Source organism: Peromyscus leucopus, chromosome 1 (genome assembly GCF_004664715.2).
Source record: "Peromyscus leucopus breed LL Stock chromosome 1, UCI_PerLeu_2.1, whole genome shotgun sequence".
Taxonomy (NCBI): domain Eukaryota; kingdom Metazoa; phylum Chordata; class Mammalia; order Rodentia; family Cricetidae; genus Peromyscus; species Peromyscus leucopus.
Window position 1 is genome coordinate 71597696 of NC_051063.1, and position 11459 is coordinate 71609154.

Consider the following 11459-nt stretch of genomic DNA (forward strand, 5'->3'; position numbering starts at 1 on the left):
AAGTTCCAGGAAAGGCACAAAGCTACACAGAGAAACTCTGTCTCCAAAAACAAAAAAAAAAAAAAGAAAAGAAAAAAGAAAGTGTTAACTAGGGGGCTGGAGAGATGGCTACAATGGCTGCTCTTACAGAGGACCCAGGCTCAATTCCTAGCACCCAAATGGCAGCTCACAACTGTGTGGCACCCTCACACAGACATACATGCAGGCAAAACATCAGTGCACATAAAAAATAAATCTTAAAAAAAAAATAAAGAATGCATTTACTAGGGGAGAAAGCATAATAAGAGAATTATCACAGGTTCTCCCTCTTAAACAGGAATTAGCAATCCACTGATGAGGAAAAAAAGACCTAGAAGACACAATTATTTACAATTGTATCCAATCTAGCATATAACATATATATGACATTTATATAACATAAATAGTGACGTTTCTTTTCATCTATCTCCTAGTCATTTCAGGAATTCCCTTTACTTACCAACTTTATCTAATTAAATACAAAATCAACTTTCTCCTAAGCATTTCAGTTACTAGACAGTGTAAGAAAGAAGGCAAGGAATACTACATGCATGTCCCTCAGCTATAGTAAAATCAATTTTACCATAACTTCAGAGTCATGCACCCCAAATTATAATCTCAAACAAAACTAATCAATTTAAAACTCAGAAGTAGTGGACAGATACAACTAGGTAAAACATTCTACGTGTGCTCAGGGAAACTATAGAAATAATTAGACTTCTTAGATGTATGTGGGACTGGGACAATTAACCTTCAGAGTACATTGCCAATTCAGCATTTAAAAATAAAAGAGAAGACACACGCCTTTAGTCCCAGAACTTTGGAGGTACAGGCAGGTGGATCACTTTGAGTTCAAAGCCAGCCTGGTCTACAGAGTGAGTTCCAGGACAGCCAGAACTACAGAGAAAAACCCTGTCTCTAAGACAAAAATAAGTAAGTAAAAATAAAAGAGGGCTGGGAGTTAATTCAGTCTAGCATGCCTAAAATCCTGGCTTCCATCCCGAGAATCATAAAATAATGAGACTTGTCTAAGAACTAATAAGGAGACTTTTCTAAGAACTTAACTGTAGCCTGAAGCTTGCCTTGCCCCGCCCCGCCCCGCCCCGCCCGCCCCGCCCCGCCCCGCCCCGCCCCGCCCCGCCCCGCCCCGCCCCGCCCCGCCCCGCCCCGCCCCGCCCCGCCCCGCCCCGCCCCGCTGTCTGGAAGAATCTCTCCCACCCGCATCCTACAGCCACTCGGTCCCAAGTAAACATACAGAGGCTTATATTATTTACAAACTGTAAGGTCTATTGATCAGGCTTCTTGTTAGCTAGCTCTTATAACTTAAGCCATTTCTATTAATCTATATGTTGCCACGTGGCCATGGCATTACCAGTCTACTGGCATCTTGTTGCTTCTTAGGCGGCGGGCTGGTGTCTCCCCTTACTCTTCTTTCTCCTTTTACTATCTCTCTTGGATTTTCTCGCCTGGCTCCATCCTGCCCTGCCAAAGGCCAATCAATGCAGCTTTATTTATTAGCCAATGGGGAGTAACACATATTCACAGCATACAGAAAGACATCCCACAGCACTTAACATGTTCAAAATTTCTTTCATTATTCTATTCTCTGTAGAGATTGCCAACAGATTACTCCCAAATTACAAAGCACCTATAAGAAGGTCATTGATAAGTATATCTAGCTCAGTAATAGCAGCTTTTCATCAGATGCTAAAGGAGCTACGCGTTTGACAGGGGGGGAAGGAGGTAGAAACCTGCAACTTTTACATAAAAGTATAAGAAATAAGGCTGTGAAAAAATGGCAGAAGCAAACATCTGAAATACTCCAAGGCAGTGCCAACTTAGATTTACCATCTGGTTCAAACATACCAATTTCTCAAATCAATTCAGCTTCTGTTATTCATTTGAAACATAAAAGTTATTTTTGAATTAAAATTGTATGAAAGCATCAGGTACAGTGTCCCATATCTTTACACCTAACACTCAGGCAGAAGCAGGCAGACCTCTGTGAGTTCAAGACCAGCCTGGTGTACAAAGCAAGGTCCATGCTAGCCAGGGTTACATAATGAGACCGTATGAAAAAAATTTTTTTTTTTTACTTAAAATGTGTTACTTAATAATGTAAGTGGTGGCACATGCCTTTAATCCCAGTGCTCAGGAGGCAGAGCCAGGAGGATCACTTAGTTTGAGGCCAACCTGGTCTACAGAGTGAGTTACAGGACAGCCAGAGATACACAGAAGAACTCTGTCTTGAAAAAAAAAAAAAAAAAAAAAATCAATGATTCCAATAGTATAAGTAATAAGAACAGGATGAAGTTTTTTCTTTTTCTTTCATTGTAAAGACAGCAAAGGGCATCATGCAGAACAGTGAAAGCACTGTTTGTTCCAAATTGTTAGAAGTGGGTGAACAGTTAGGCCAACTCTGTCACAATTCTGCCAAAGTTAGCCCTGTTCAACAAGTAAACAGTAACAGCTAACAAACCTTGCTAAGCATTATATGAAACATTTTACATATATTAGCCAATTCACTCCTCCGAACTATTATTATGTCCAATTTTAAAGACTAGAGACAAAGTACAGTAACTACCTTTAAGAAAAAAATAATAATAATTAAGAGCTGCTAAGTGATAGAGCCAGAATTTGAATCCAGGCCTTCTATATCCAAGCGCTCACACTCAGTTGCATGTTCCCACCATCCAAACCTTGAATTATTAACTTAACTGAGTTTCTTGCAGAGCAATCCCTCTGAGACTATCAACAGGCAATATCTAAACATACATTTTGAAAAACAATGGAAACTTGGCGACACACATTTTATTCATGTTTTCCTTTTTAGATTTAGAACTATGAAAAAGACGGCTAAAAAGTTGAACAAGTAAGTAGAACCTAGAAATTTATTTAAAAACAAAACAAAACACTAAATTTGCACCTAGAATGGGTGGGGGTGAAGGGACACACTACAAGCAGCCTGACTTTATACTAATCTATAACAGTCCAGAATGGAGAAGGCCAAAAAAAAAAGAATCAGACTCAGAAGGCAAAGGCAGGCAAATCTCTGTGAGTTCCAGGACAACCAGAGAGTAAGACCCTGCCTGTCTCAAAAACCAACAAAAACAAACAAACATGCTATGTTAATAAAAATTTTAAAAGCCTTCTGTTTGCATTCAGCCAAGTGAAAAAGAGTAAGTCTAACAACATGACATGTCTAGATGGTACAGAATCTACAGATAACCACATTGTAAAGAAAAGCAATGACTGTCTATGTGATTAGTAAGCATATTCTACATATTTGTTAGAGCCAAAGTCATCTTTCTTGTAAAAATAAAAGGCAATTAAATAATGTGCTCTCCAGCATGGTACTACACTAGTTAGCAAAGCATGTGTTCTTCTGTGTAAAACTCACTTTAGAATTTCTAATAATGGATTTATTCTGCAAACACCTTATTTCCAAAAATAATGAAAAAAAAATAAATTTTCCCTGTTTCCACTGTAATATACTGAGTTAAGCTCAAATTTTAAAACTTAACTAGCTGGGCAGTGATGGTACATGCACTTGGGTGGCAGTAGGCAGATCTCTGAGTTCAAGGTCAGCCTGGTCTAAAGATTGAGTTCCAGGACAGCCAGAGCCACAGAAAGAGATCCTGTTTCGAAAAACAAAAAACAAACAAAAACCCTAACTAATATTTAATTTGTTACTACATAACAGACCTGAGCAATATCAAAACCTTTTTCTAATGCTGTCATATGCCCTACCATGAACTAAATGTACCAAATAATATACATGGTAATAGAATGTGATCAAGCCTCTGATATGACTGCAGAATTAGAGGATGTAGTAGACAAAGAGGCACAAGCCTGCTTGTCATTGGGATAGTTCCAGTGGGAGAGGGAAATCAGCACTGAAATATTTACAGTTTTTCTTTAAATAATCCCCAAGGAAGAGCTAGAAAAACTAGAAATGAAACAATTGTGTGCCATGTGTTGATAATGAGGCTATGAACACATGAGAATTCATTGTCCTGGAAGGGACAGAACAGAACACAGAATGAAATGTTTTGGAGATTATTCACACAATCCTACTGAAAATAATGGTCCAGGGACTTACATTGGTCTATAAACTCTTTACTGGATTGTAAACAAATTCAAAGTAAATGTTTAAAAAAAACTGTTCTTGCAATTTTACAGAATTTTTTGTTTTGTTTTGAGACAGGGTTTCTCTGTGTAGTTTTAGTACCTGTCCTGGATCTAGCTCTCTAGACCAGGCTAGCCTCAAACTCACAGAGATCTGCCTCCTGAGTGCTGGGATTAAAGGCATGCGCCACCGCCGCCTGGCAGCTATATTAAGTTTTAAAAATAATATTAATTTCCAAACCCAAACTGAATGTTTTATGTCATTGTATTCAACACTTAAAAATTATTCTGGATAAGCCGGGTGGTGGTGGCTTACTCCTTTAATCCCAGCACTTGGGAGGCAGAGCCAGATAGATCTCTGTGAGTTCAAGGCCAGCTTGGTCTACAGAACAAGATCCAGGACAGGAACCAAAACTACACAGAGAAACCCTGTCTCAAAAAGCAAAACAAAACAAACCAACAAAAAACTTAATATAGCTGTGAGTGGTAGCATATGCCTAACAAAGCCAGCACTCAGAAAGCTAAGGTAGAAGGATCACTTTCCTCAAGTTCTAGGTCAGCCTGCAAAGTATTCACCAAACTAGCCTGGAGTACACAATGAGATCCTGTCTTATAAAGAAAAGAAAAAATTTCTACAACTTACAGGTATGGTTCAAAAGTGAGAAATACAACAAAATACAACCCAAAGTTCCTTTCATCCTAAACTTCCACAGATGAGTATACTTCAGAAAAATGAAGTAGTAAAATGCTGCCATCTTAACAGTTTGGTATTGCAGAGCTGGGGATGTAGCTTAATTGGCAGAGGACTCACCTAGCATGAACAAGGGCATGGGTTACATCTCCAGCACATTCCTGTAATTCCAACATTGGGAAGGCAGAGGCAGGAGATCAGAAATCCACCTACATGCCAAGTTTTAGGAAAGCCTGGGCTACATGAGAACCTGTCTCAAAGAAGAGAGAAGGAGGATGTAGCATGAATCTTAAAGAGTCTTATTAATAAAAACAAACCCAGGGCCTGGTATTGGGGTGAACGCTGGAAGATCAGAGAAGCAGAACAAGCCACAGCTTCCTCACCTCGCCAATTCCTCAGCTGATCCTGTTTCCTCAGACTGGAAACCTTTGAGTCCTTATCCGAATGGCTCTCAGCTGAACTGTTACTCAGAAGCCTAAAAGCTTAACCAGGCTCTAAGTGCCTGGTCCTCAGGCCTTATATACCTTTCAGCTTTCTGCCATCACTTCCTGGGATTAAAGGCTCACTTCCTGGGATTAAAGGTGTGAGTCACCATGCCTGGCTGTTTCCAGTGTGGCTTTAAACTCACAGAGATCCGGATGGATCTCTGCTTCCCAAGTGATAGGATTAAAGACGTGTGTGCCACCATTTTCTGGCCTCTATATCTAGTGGCTGTTCTGTTCTCTGACCCCAGATAAGTTTATATTATTAGGGTGCACAATATTTTGAGGAACATATCACCACAGGAGGAGGAAGAAGAGAAGAAGAAAAAGAAAGGTTCCTGAGTATACATGCACAAATCTACAAAATACATTGCACCGGGCACAGTGTACACAACTTTAATCTCAACAGTCAGGAGGTAGAAGCAGACAGATTTCTTATGAGTTCAAGGCTGGCTTGCTCTACATAGCAAGTTCTAGGCTTGTCATGAGACACTGAGACCCTGTCAAACAAAAAAAACAGGTGGGCCTGGTGTTGAATGCCTTTATTCCCAGCACTTGGGAGGCAAAACATGAGGACCTCTGAGTTCGAGGCCTATGAGTTCGACATCTGAGTTCAAGGCCAGCCTGGTCTACAGAATGAGTTCCACGACAGCCAGGGCTACACAGAGAAACCCTGTTTTAAAAAAACAAAATAATAAATAAATAAATAAATAAATAGAATTATATATCCAAGTGAGATAAATAATTGAACCAACAAATTGATTAACTATTAAAAATATTAATGTAACCGGGCGTTGGTGGTACCTTTAATCCCAGCACAGGCGGATCTCTCTGAGTGTGAGGCCAGCCTGGTCAACAGAGCAAGTTTGAGGACAGGCACCAAAACTACACAGAGAAACTCTGTCTCAAAAAAAAAAAAACTAAAATAATAATAATAATAATAATAATAATAATAATAATTAATAATAATAGTGTAATCTTATCAAGTCAATGGGCTACTTGGATTTGTAAAAAGCACTTTCATAGACCAATACCAGTAATGAGACTGAAACCTAGATCAGTTAGCATTCCTACTAATAAGTTGGATCCCTTACTTCATATGATTTATAAACGTTTTTCTGCCGGGCGGTGGTAGCGCACGCCTTTAATCCCAGCACTCGGGAGGCAGAGGCAGGCAGATCTCTGTGAGTTCGAGGCCAGCTTGGGCTACCAAGTGAGTCCCAGGAAAGGCGCAAAGCTACACAGAGAAACCCTGTCTCGGAAAAAAAAAAAAAAAAAAAAAAAGTTTTTCTTCTTCTTCTTCTTTTTTTTTTTTTTTTGAGACAAGGTTTTTCTGTGTAGCCCTTGCTATCCTGGAACTCACTCTGCAAAACAAGCTGGCCTCGAACTCACAGAGATCCACCTGCTTCTCCCTCCCAAATGGTGGGAGATTAAAGGCCTATGCCACCACCGCCTGGCTGACCATAAACATAAATTTAAGAGCTAAACTTTAAAATATTAGATAAAGTCAGGGTTCCAACTTAATTTTTTTTTAATGTAGCTATCCATTTCTCCTACTGTATGTTGAAATTTACTGAACTTTAAGCCTAATTATTCTCAACTATAAACTGATTATTTTGAGACAGTATTCTTTAGATATATGCCAAAATCCTTGTTGTGTAGCTGAAGGAAAGGATCCTCATTTAGTGCTGCATATTAAGCTGCAATAACACACTTGCAATTCGAATTCAGTAGACAGTATATAATGGCTGTGATTTGTTGTTTTGCTTTAAATAACCCCCTTCAATTCTCTGCTTCCTTGTTTAGGACATATAATTAACTTTCTTTTATTTATCTTTGTATTTAATGAAGCTAAAGCTTACCTGTTTGTTTATTATTTTTATGATGCTAGGGATCAAATTTAATTGTTAGGTAAGCATTCTAGCTCTGAGCTATATTACATATTCCTCTGCCTCACTGGCCTTTTGATACATACCACCAGCATCAGAGGTTAGAAATGCAAACTGAGGCTACAAATTATTGCTCTTCCCATGTCATTTGCATATAATGCAGGATAGCTACCCTTCCTGTCACTAGTACCAAATCCAAAGCCAAGTTACTGCCTCAGACCCAGTGAAGGAAACCAGACATTTTCATTTGAATAATATAACACAGTCATTGGAAAAATACCAACACCTTGTACTAGTTTTTTTAAAAAAAAGTGCTAACAGATGTAAACATACTGACCAAGTATTTTTTAAGACATGACCATAGTTTCAAATATTTTGTCTCATAAGTCACCCCAAATCCCAGAAACTCCAATAGTAGAAAGCATATAAACTGTATATCCTGGAATACCTCTATAACCAGAAATACTTTGCCAGACCATATTTTCAGGGCCAACTGTACTGTCTCCATAGATAAACTCATTTCTCTGATCCTTAAAAATACAGTTGGAAAGCAGAAACCATAAAAAGAAATCTACATTACCACAGAATAAGGGGGAAAAAAGTAGAAAAGTTTCACACAAAAGAAGAGCAAATATATTCCTCCAGGTTAAGTTCTCAGGGGGTTATTTTTTGTTGTTTTGTTTGTTTTTCGACACAGGGTTTCTCTTTGTAGCTCTAGTTATCCTCAAACTCACACCTCTGCTTTCCAAGTGCTAGGATAAAAGGCACGTGCTACCACGGCCCAGCCTCAAGAGGGTTCTTAGGAGACAGCACTGAAGTTGTCCCACACTAAGACCCATGAATACGGAAAGGGTGGATTAAATAAAGACCAAGAGGAGGACTTCACAGGAACAAACAATTTAAATTTTGCTAGACTGAGCTTCATATAGGGAAGAAGAAAAAATTAATACTAAAGGATACATCATCACCAGACTACTGAGAAAGTTGAACACCATAAGGAGTTTGAATTTTTTTCATTCATTTCTGTAGGTTTATATACTGTGGCAAGAGGTGTGTTTAAATACACAAAATATAATGTACCCAAGGCATAAATGGGAATTGGCATATTCCAAATAAGCCACCACAAACAGAGAAAAGTGTTCAAACAAGAGGGTATTTCTAAGGAAGAGGGGAAGGCCATAGCAATGCTCATATAAAACCGAATCAAGTTACATAAAAAGTTAGCATCCTACTTCTGCAACTACATTTAAAATTTATAAAAGCAATATAAATATAAAATACATGAAATGACTCTCACTATATCAATTACACATGAATCAATTTACCTCAAATGTTGTACAACTGAATTCTGTTAATCCTCAGACATTTTTATTTATTTATTTACATTTATTTATTTATTTTGATGGGAGGAGGAAGGTTTTCTTTGTATAGTCCTGACTATCTTGGAACTTGATCTATATAGACCAGGCTGGCCCAGAACTCAGAGATTCACCTTCCTCTGCCTCCTGAGTGCTGAGACTAAAGGCGTGCACCACCATGCTCGGCTTAATCCTCAGACTTTAAAAGTGATATGTCATAACCCCTATGAGTACACTGAACTGGATCAAGGCCATTAGCTTAAAATACACTACCGTGAATGAGTTCATCATCCTATCCCAAACACATTTCAAGAGTAAATAAATGGTGTCCCAACACTCAACAGCACTAATAAAGGTGTTAAAATAGCAACAAGTAAAAATCTCTCAAAGCATTCAAATAACATCCTCTCCAGAAAAATGTAAAATGTCCTATTACCCTCACAGATCAATGAAAAAAAAGTTACAAAAGTTTAATGAGACTATTTTAAGAGCCCCCAAATCGAGAGAGAGCAGGTTTCTAAATATATTTACAACTACTTCATTTAATTAAACTAACAAGATCCAGCTTTACCTTTCCCAAGTATAGCCATTTTCTAATGGCCCCTGTCAAACCAAGATCTTCCCTGGCTTCTCTACGTATACCAAGTCACCCATGTTTGATCAACAAAGGTACCATGGATGCTGCAAAAGTTGACAGAAAGTCAACTAAATGAGAGACCCACAAGGTACAGGAGCCATTCATTATATAACACTTCCAAGTATTTGTACATCACGTTTATTATCATCATCACAGATCAAACGTACGATGAGCCCAAACACTGGCAGTAGTAGAGGATAACAGTGAGTCAAGGTACGGTAACCGAAAGGGGAAATCGAGGGCTGAAATACAAAAGTCTAAGCAAGGTGGTTTCAAAACACTAGTGTGTCTCCAAGATAATGGGCGGGTTCAAACTTCCTGCCTTAACCTAAACTGCCTGTCCCCGGCGCTTAAACCAAGTATTACATTTTTGTCTGTGCAATGACCGGCCAAATCCGAGCAGAAAAACAACAACAACAAAGCACAAGGTAGCTGCACTAAGCGATCGTTACTAGGAGCAGAGTTCCAGGTGCTCATCGCCACCCGAAGCCTCAACTCTCGCCCTGATTTGCTTTAAAATGGCAACAGCGGCAAGCCACTGTACCAGGCGGAGCGAAAGCGGACAAGGGACCAAAATACAAGTTTGGAGACCAGCACCAACTTATAGCGACAAATCCGGGTGTTTACGGCCTACTTGAGGAATGGGAACAAGACCCACACACTCGGACTCGGGAGGAATCCCAGTTGCCGGAATGCGGCGGGCAGAAGGGCAGCGCCAGGCAGGCAGCGGACAGTGGCCAACTCAGGTCGGTAAACAAGCCGAGCGGGCCACTCTCCCTCAGCCTCTGGGCTCTCCCCGCACCGGGAAGCCCAAGATGGACGCGCGGCTGCCGGCAGTCCCGGGCCTGCGATGAGCTTTCCCGCAACGCTGCCGCCCGGACGCTTAGCAGCCTGGGCCCCGCGAGGGCCCGTCAGGCCGCGGCCGACCCGCGAGGGGGCCTGTGCCGCGGCGCCCCCAGCCCTGGCCCGGTTACCTGGCGGCCGCGGCTCCTCCTCCCCGTCTGACGCGCGGCGCCCGGCGGCCGCGGCAGCGGCGGCGGCGGCGGCGGCGACTCCCGCACGGCCCGCGGCGACGAGCCGAGCCCGGCCCCTCTCCGCCTCCCTCGGCGCCGCCGCCCACCCCGCTGCTGCCGCCTCCGCCCTCCCGCCTCAGTCAGGACATGGTCTCCGCGGGCCCGCGCGCGGCTCCCAGCGGCCGGAGGGGCGGAGAGGCGGCGCGGAGGCGGGGGCCGCGGCTCGGGGGCAGGGGCGGAGCGGACGAGGGACGGCCTCGGGCGCTGAGGACTCCGAATGGCGGCGGTCAGGACCCTAGAGCTAAATAAACCCCGCGGCGACCGCACAACGTCAGGGACTGGACCTTGCTGCTCGCCGTCCTGTGATTGGTTCCGAGGCCGCCGGAAGTCCAGCCAATAGACAGCCGGCTCTTTCCAGGCGCAGGAGGCGGGCCGCGGCCGCTGACGTCAGCAGCGTGCGTCCTGATTGTGAGGCCGCGGCGCGCGCGGTCCCGCGACGCGTCCTCGGCGTTGGCAAGTGTCCGGAAGTGCGGGTACGGGATGCATGTGGAAGGCAGGGGGCAGGTACGCGGGGCCGCCGTGGGCTCTTCTCTGCAGCAGAGTCGCCAGAGCTTTGAATCAAGCGCGAGTCTTGCATCTCAGAAGTGAGCCGCTTGCTAACTGGGAGGCTGCTTCGCTGTTCCTTATGCAACTTAAAACTTTTTTTTTTTTTTAATTTCAGTATATTGAGACAGACTCTCATTCTGTAGCTCAGGCTGGCCTAGAACTAATAGTCTTCCTGCCTCAGCCTCCCTAAGAGTGCTGGGATTACTAGCTCTGCTTAGTTTGCATTTTATTGATTGAGATTGATTGATTGATAAGGGGTCTCTTGTAGCCCAGTCTGCTTCTAACCCCACTAAATAGCCGGGACTGGCCCTGAACTCCTGAACCTCCTGCCTCAGCCTCCCGAGTGCTGTACTTAGAGGTGTGCCACACCACCATGCTCGGCTTCACCTAAAAAATTTTTATACTCAAACTTTTTCAAAGTGTAAATTGCTTTAGAAGTAATATGTTGAGGACCGAAGTGGGTAAAGGTGCCAAGCTTGACGACCTGAGTTCCGTTCTCACAACCCACATAGTGGAACAAGAGAACTCCCACAAGTTCTCTGATCTACACACGCGATAAGTAAATATGATTTAAAATAATAATAATAATAAGGAGGCTGGAGAAATGGCCAGCATTTAAGAGCACTTTCTGCTCTTT

General features: G+C 42.3%; 1 protein-coding gene across 2 annotated transcripts in view; it reads right to left on the reverse strand.

Moving 5' to 3' along the window:
* The window catches only part of Zranb1 (zinc finger RANBP2-type containing 1), a 59147-nt gene extending 48904 nt beyond the window's left edge, over window positions 1–10243 (reverse strand). The window contains exon 1 of one of the 2 annotated variants that reach the window (XM_028868665.2): window positions 10178–10243. The gene's annotated coding sequence lies outside the window, so the exon portion shown is untranslated. The remainder of the gene's footprint in view (window positions 1–10177) is intronic. The other variant, XM_028868658.2, reaches the window with a different exon arrangement.
* Window positions 10244–11459: the final 1216 nt, after the last annotated feature.